The sequence below is a fragment of the Glycine soja genome, chromosome 6 (assembly GCF_004193775.1).
Source record: "Glycine soja cultivar W05 chromosome 6, ASM419377v2, whole genome shotgun sequence".
In the NCBI taxonomy this organism is placed as follows: domain Eukaryota; kingdom Viridiplantae; phylum Streptophyta; class Magnoliopsida; order Fabales; family Fabaceae; genus Glycine; species Glycine soja.
The window spans coordinates 21,876,068-21,883,244 of NC_041007.1; the positions used below are offsets into that span (position 1 = coordinate 21,876,068).

At 37.0% G+C, this 7,177-nt stretch overlaps 1 non-coding gene across 1 annotated transcript; it reads left to right on the plus strand.

Moving 5' to 3' along the window:
* Positions 1 to 2,589: 2,589 nt before the first annotated feature.
* LOC114417513 lies at positions 2,590 to 2,696 on the plus strand. Its single transcript, XR_003667777.1, has one exon. It is a non-coding gene; the product is annotated as a small nucleolar RNA R71 (small nucleolar RNA).
* The last annotated feature ends 4,481 nt before the right edge of the window (positions 2,697 to 7,177 follow it).

Here is a 7,177-nt window from a genome sequence, read left to right on the forward strand (position 1 = left end):
ATCAAGGAAATAGTAATGAGATTTACCTGCCAGGCGTTCAAGCATCTGGTCAATGAATGGCAGTGGAAAATGGTCCTTTCTTTTAACCTGGTTCAGCCTCCTATAGTCGATGCAGACTCTCCAACTGTTCTGCACCCGAGTAGGAATCAGCTCCTCCTTCTCATTTTTTATCATGGTGAGGCCGGTTTTCTTCGGGACTCACCCATTGGCTGTCGGAGATAGGATAAATGATTCCAACTTGCAAAAGCTTGGTTACCTCCTTCTTCACTACATCAAGAATCACCGGGTTGAGTCTTCTCTGTGGCTGTCTTACTGGTTTAGCCCCATCTTCTAAATTTATTCGATGCATACATATGGATGGGCTAATACCAGGAATGTCCGCCAAGGTCCAGCCTATAGCCTTCTTATGCTTCTTGAGAATTGATAACAACTTCTCCTCTTGCTCATCAACAAGGGAGGCAGATATAATTACTGGAAAACTTTTGCTATCATCCAAGTAAGCATATTTTAAATTTGATGGCAGAGGCTTCAATTCTGGTGTGGATGGCTAGATAGCGGTAGAAAGAGATGGTTTCTCAGCCTGTACCTCATAAAGAAAGTTAGAGGTATGTGTACTTCCTAAAACATGGTTAGTTCTATCTAACTCTATAAAATCAACTCAAGAGGTAAAACATCAGCAAACATGTAATCAATATCAAATTCAGATTCACTCTGAGCATCAAATTCATACATATGATCAAGTACAAATTCAAATTCAATGCATGAAGAGTGACGGGCATGCAGATTAGAATGAAGATCAATCATGTATTCATCAACAATATGGTCAATTATTTCAACATGAAATACAGAAAGATCTTCAGATGGGTGTTTCATAGCATCAAGAATATTAAAATGTACAGTTATATCACCAAACTCCATAGATAGTGTGCCTGCATATACATCTATCTTAGTTCTAGCAATTTTCATAAAAGGTCTGCCTAGAATGATGGGAACTGATCCTTTAGAAAATCCCTCCTCCATATTTAAAATATAAAAATTAACAGGGAAAATCAGCTCACCAACTCTAACTAAGACATCCTCTATGAAACCAACAGGATAGGCAACACTTCTATTAGCTAAATGAATTACCACATCAGTTGACTGCAAAGGACCTAGAGATAGAGAATTAAAAATAAACAGAGGCATAACACTAACAGAAGCTCCTAAATCTAGCATGGCATTGTCAAACTTATTGTTTCCTATAATACAAGGTATGCTGAATGTACCTGGATCTTTACATTTTTTAGGGATTTGGGGAACAGATTTACCAATCAATGCAGAGACATTTCTGCCCATACTAATTCTTTCACTTCCTTTAAGCTTCCGCTTATTAGTGCACAACTCCTTTAAGAATTTAGCATATCTTGGAATTTGCTTTATTGCATCCAGCAGAGGTATGTTTACCTCTACTTTCCCAAATGTTCCAAGATCTCCTTCTCTGCCTCTTCCATTTTTTGTTGGAAATTTCTCTTGGAGGGAATGGAATAGGGATATGCTGCTTCTCTTTAGATTCACCTGCATATAAATTGTTAGGTAACTTACTCTTTAAATTTTTGTCATCATTTTTTTCTAGAGTAGAGTGAGGTTGGACAGGTTCATTTGCGGATGAGGAAGATGATACTGGTTGAGGTCCTTGACACTGCTTTCCTGACCTCAATGTAATGGCACTCACATTTTTGGGATTCTGAACAGATTAAGAAGGTAATCTATCAGAATTCTGGGACTGTTGTTGATTTAACTGTGTAGCCAACTGTCCCATCTGATTAGTTAAGCTTTGAATGGAGGCTCTGGTCTCTTGCTGAAACTGAATGTTTTGCATAGTCATTTGCCTCACAAGTTCTTCAAGGGAAGGTTGTGGAGGGGCCTCAACTATTTGTTGTTTCTGGGGTTGTTGTTGTTGTTGTTGTTGCTGGATTGGTGGAGGAACGTATGGTCTGCTTGGGCCAACATCATTTTGAAAATAAGGCTGTTGTTGTTGCTGCTGTTGTGAAGGATTCGACCATCTAAGGTTGGGATGATTCCTCCATCTGGGATTATACTTGTTGCTGGAGAGGTCATAGTTATTCTATTGTGGCTGATTTTGCTGTTGAGGTTGAGGAGGTCTACTGTAGATGTTTGCAGCATAAGCTTCAGGCTGTTCAATTGCTTCAGATGGTTGCATAGAAGGGCAAAGGTCTGTGTGGTGGTCGGACAGAAGGGCAAAGGTCTGTGTGGTGGTCGGCAGAGGAGCATAAACCACAGAGTCTGGCGACAGGTGCAAAATTTTTATTCATGGCCAGTTGGGTTACCAGGTTAACCAAGGCATCTAGTTTACCTTCAAGCTTCTTAGTCTCACCTGATGAATTCGTGGATACTTCATGCACTCCTCTAATGACAATAGCATCACTTCTGGCACTAAATTGCTAGGAGTTTGAAGTCATCTTCTCAATTAAATTTTTGGCTTCAGCAGGGGTCATGTCTCCAAGGGCTCCACATCTGGAAGCATCTATCATACTTCTCTCCATGTTGCTGAGTCCTTCATAAAAATATTGGAGAAGAAGTTGCTCTGAAATTTGGTGGGGAGGGCAACTGGCACATAATTTTTTAAATCTCTCCCAGTATTCATATAGGCTCTCTCCACTGAGTTGTATAATACCTGAAATATCCTTTTTGATGGTCGTGGTCCTGGAAGCAGGGAAAATTTTTTCTAAGAATACTCTCTTGAGGTCATCCCAGCTCGTGATGGACCTTGGAGCAAGGTAATATAGCCAGTCCTTTGCCACTCCCTCTAAAGAATGAGGAAAGGCCTTCAGAAATATGTGATCCTCCTGGACATCTAGTGGTTTCATGGTGGAGCAGACAATATGGAATTCTTTCATATGCTTGTGTGGGTCTTCATCTGCAAGGCCATGAAACTTTGGAAGCAAATGGATCAGTCCAGTTTTAAGAACATATGGGACATCCTCATCAGGGTATTGGATGCACAAGCTTTCGTAGGTGAAATCAGGTGCAGCCATTTCCCTTAGAGTCCTCTCACGAGGTGGAGGTTGTGCCATATTCTCTGAATGTTCAAAATTATAATGCTCAAAATCACCAATATCAGAATGTTCAGGATGCTCAAAAGGTACTAAATGATGTCTAACTAATCTATGAAATGTCCTATCTATCTCAGGATCAAAGGGTTGTAAGTCAGATGGATTTCCTCTAGTCATACACTAAATTCAGCATGCACAACTAGTTGTCTTCTAATGTAGGTCACAATGTAGGTTTGAACTACAACTACCATTAAATGATATCTAAATGACTTGAAATTTTGTGATCAACCTTATAAAATGATGAGAAGATAGCACAAAAAATTTCAAATGAAAATTCGAAGTCTAACTATATAAGCCAAAAATGATAAGTTAAGAAAAATAAGAGAATAATACTTGAAAAATAAAAAACTTTTGACAGAATCACTTTTCTTGGACGATGGAGACCTCAGCTGACCTACGACAAGCTTCCATGACGTAGGAAATTTTTTTCTACCCCAAATACATATATAATAATTGCGATTCTGATAACCGGAGCAAAAGTTATGGTTGTTTGAAGTTTTGACAAAAATCAAATTTGCTACTTTTTTGGAACTTTCAATTCTGACCAAACTAAAGGCTCTAGCTATTTTTCCCACAAAATATAGATTAAAAGAAGTTACCACAAAAAAATTCAGCCAAAAATAACAACTCTAGCTACTAAAACAAAAAATCTCAAATAATTCAGCAAGGGTGGTCGCTAAAATCCGTCGCTACATGATTTCCACTACTACTTTGTTTTGCCGCAAACAAAAGTGGTCGCTAAATCCGTCGCAAAATATTATTCACAGCAAAACACTCAAAACTGAAACAAGGGAAGCGCTTAACAGAAAAACTAAAACAGAACACACACTAAACAAAATACCAAGACACTAAACAACACTAACTAACACACACACTAACACAACACTAACAATTAAACATAAAACATGAAAGAATTAAACACTAACACGACACTAGCTATTATGAACCTTTGGACACTGCTCCCTGGCAACGACGCCAAATTTGATCGAGGTCGTCCCCGAATCAAATAAATATTAAAATGTAGTAACTAGGAAGTATTCCTAGGTCGTTTCCCAATGAGCAATGATACACCAAATGTTCATAACAGATAGTAGGAAATAGTAACAAATTGGGGGGCGGGGGGTTGTTTGCTTTTGTAAATTAAACAACGAGTAAAATTGAATTAGAAATTATCAGAATTAAAATACGTTGTTTCCCCTTGATTCACAAGTAAGTCTCTTATCCTAGGTTGCGAGAATTTATCCTTTATCAGTTCAACCACTTAATCCAACCCTAAATTAAATTACTAAGCGAAATTTAACATAAAGCATTCATTATGTGATTAAGCATCACACACACCAATTACTCATAAATGATCATTAAGCATGAACGTAAATTAAGCGCAGAGACAATTAATCAAGCACTAAGCATGCATGAATTAATAGCAACAAATTCAGAGTAATTAGTGAAAAGGAAAAACTGAACAGAATTTAACAGTAATAATAGAACCTCAAAGAGAATTGTGCTTGATCCTTAAGAGAAAACAACACTGCAGACTTAGCCTTCCATTAATCAAATAGAGAAGAGAGAAGAGAGACCAAAACTAAAAACGAAAAATAGAAGAGAGAGAGGAGAGAGAAAGAGAGGGATAAACTAGAACCTTGGTGTTGTTATATAGTTTTTCAGCCCCAAAGCTTACAAATTGCTTTTAAATCCAAGCCCATAAGTAAAATCAAATCAAATCTAGATAAGATAAGATAAGATCTAGATGAAATAATATCTAGATGAGATCAAATCTAAATAATATCTAGATAAGACAAGATAAGATAAGATCTAATTTTGTAGAATAAATTAGTTTGCCCTCTTCAAGTCCAAGCCCAATTCGAGATTCAAGCCCAATGCTTCATTAATTCCTAAAATTAGATTAAAAACATCAAATTAGCTTAATGGACCCAAATAATAAAACTGCCTAATTAATTTGACAATTAAGACTAATCAGTCCTTAAAATGGTGCAAAAAGGGTTAAGAAATATGAGAAAATAATGGCACATCACCAGGTGATTGGGTTTGGGAACACATGAAGAAGGAGAGGTTCTTTAAACAAAGGAAGTCCAAACTTCAACCTAGACATTTAAGGGCAAATGCTTTCCAAGAATGAGGGAATGATGAGAATCCTAAAACTGCGCAAATACAATGACCTATGACCAGGAGTAGGACCAAACAATCAGTGGATACCCTCCAACAAATGGTAGCAGACATACTTAACATGGCCCAAGTGAAGAAGGATGAAGGCCCAAAAGCAGAGGCACTACCAAGAATATTAATTGTTGTTGAAGGCCCAAACTAATTTGAAGGCCCATGCCAAATATGTTCTATTTTTTTATTTATAATTTTTTTGTTGTAATTTTGGCCCAAACTGATTTGAAGGCCCATGTCTATTTCTATCTTTTTGTTTGGATACACTATATGTATTAGTTTTCATTTTCAATAAAGGGACTTTTGGCATTTGATAAAATTTGGTGAGAGCTTATCTCTGGGTTCCTTGATGAACCAATCTCAGATTTATCAAGGTAATCCTTGTGGCGTCTACCCTGACTTCTCTTCCCTCACCGGAAGTGGTGTCATCCAAAACTTTCTAACCTATATCAAGCGATTTGTTCCTAGTAAGGATCACATCAAAAGTGCTCAAGGTTCTTACTCTATATAACCCTTAAACACTTTTTGAGCCTTTACAACCTTCTTTTCATAGCCCTCTTAACCCCTGGCCACGTTACGAGCACAATAAAGCCCATGTGGATCAAAAAATGACTAACTTCACTTTTGAGTTTGGGTTCTGGAATGGAACGCACACACGTTTGTGATCTCTTAAGATAAAAAGGAAGAGGGATATGAGAATAGATAACTGATTCCCCAAGGTTATCACTTGGACAACTTGAGAAGGAAACTCATTCAATAAAGAGCTCGTGGAAGACGACCAAAGGAAATTGTGGTAGTAAAGTATGCACAACGTTAGTTGCTCACTCCAAGCCCATGAGATTTCTTAATCCATAGGCCGCCATTGTTACATAATTCCTTTCGGGATCGGCCGGTATCATCGAGCCCCAATAGGATCAATAAACCTATGGCATTTCTATGTGATCTTAGATCAGGAAAGTTTCACTCGGTCATATACCAAAGTGTAACGATCCATTGCCATCCTTCAATGGTCCACGCGGTCAATCCCAAGCCATAATATCTTCTTTGCTGTGTAGAGTAATTGAAGTTTTAAACAAAAAAGAAAGGGGTGAACCCTCAAATTTGTAGAAGCAAGCTTCTTGATGATGAAACAAGCAATTTTGATGATGCCAAAAGCCCAAGTGATTGATTCAAGACTTCAAGATCAAGCATCAAGAATCCAATTCAAGATTCAAGATTCAAGAGAAGAAATCAAGAAGCCACAAGTCAAGACTTCCTATAGGATAAGTATTAAAAGAATTTTTCAAAAACCAAATAGCAAAGTTTTGTTTTACAAAAGAATTTTCTCAAATTTTCTAAAGTTACCAGAGTGATTACTCTCTGGTAATCGATTACCAGTTAGCAGTAATCAATTACCAGTGACCAGATTGGTTTTTAAAATGTTTTCAAAAGATTTGTAACGTTCCAAAATGATTTCCAAATAGTGTAATCGATTACACTATATTAGTAATCGATTACAACTGAATCTGAATGTTGGAATTCAAATCCAATTGTGAAGGGTCACAACTTTTCATAAAATACATTATGAAATCGATTACACTATTGTGGTAATTGATTACAAGTGAATAGTTTTGAAGAAAAAGTTAAGAGTTATAACTCTTAACATGATTTTCTCAAAAGGCATAACTCTTCCAATGGTTTTTTGACTAGACATGAAGAATCTATAAAAGCAAGACCTTGGCACGCATTTTACAAGAATCCAAAAAAACACATACCTCTTTCAAATCTTTTTTGACCATTGCCCATTGTTTTTCTTTGCAAAAACTCTTTCCAAAAAGCTTTCTAAACTTCGGTTTCAAAATTCTGCAGAAAACAAAAGTGTGCTATCTTTTCTTCCTTCTCTCTCTTGC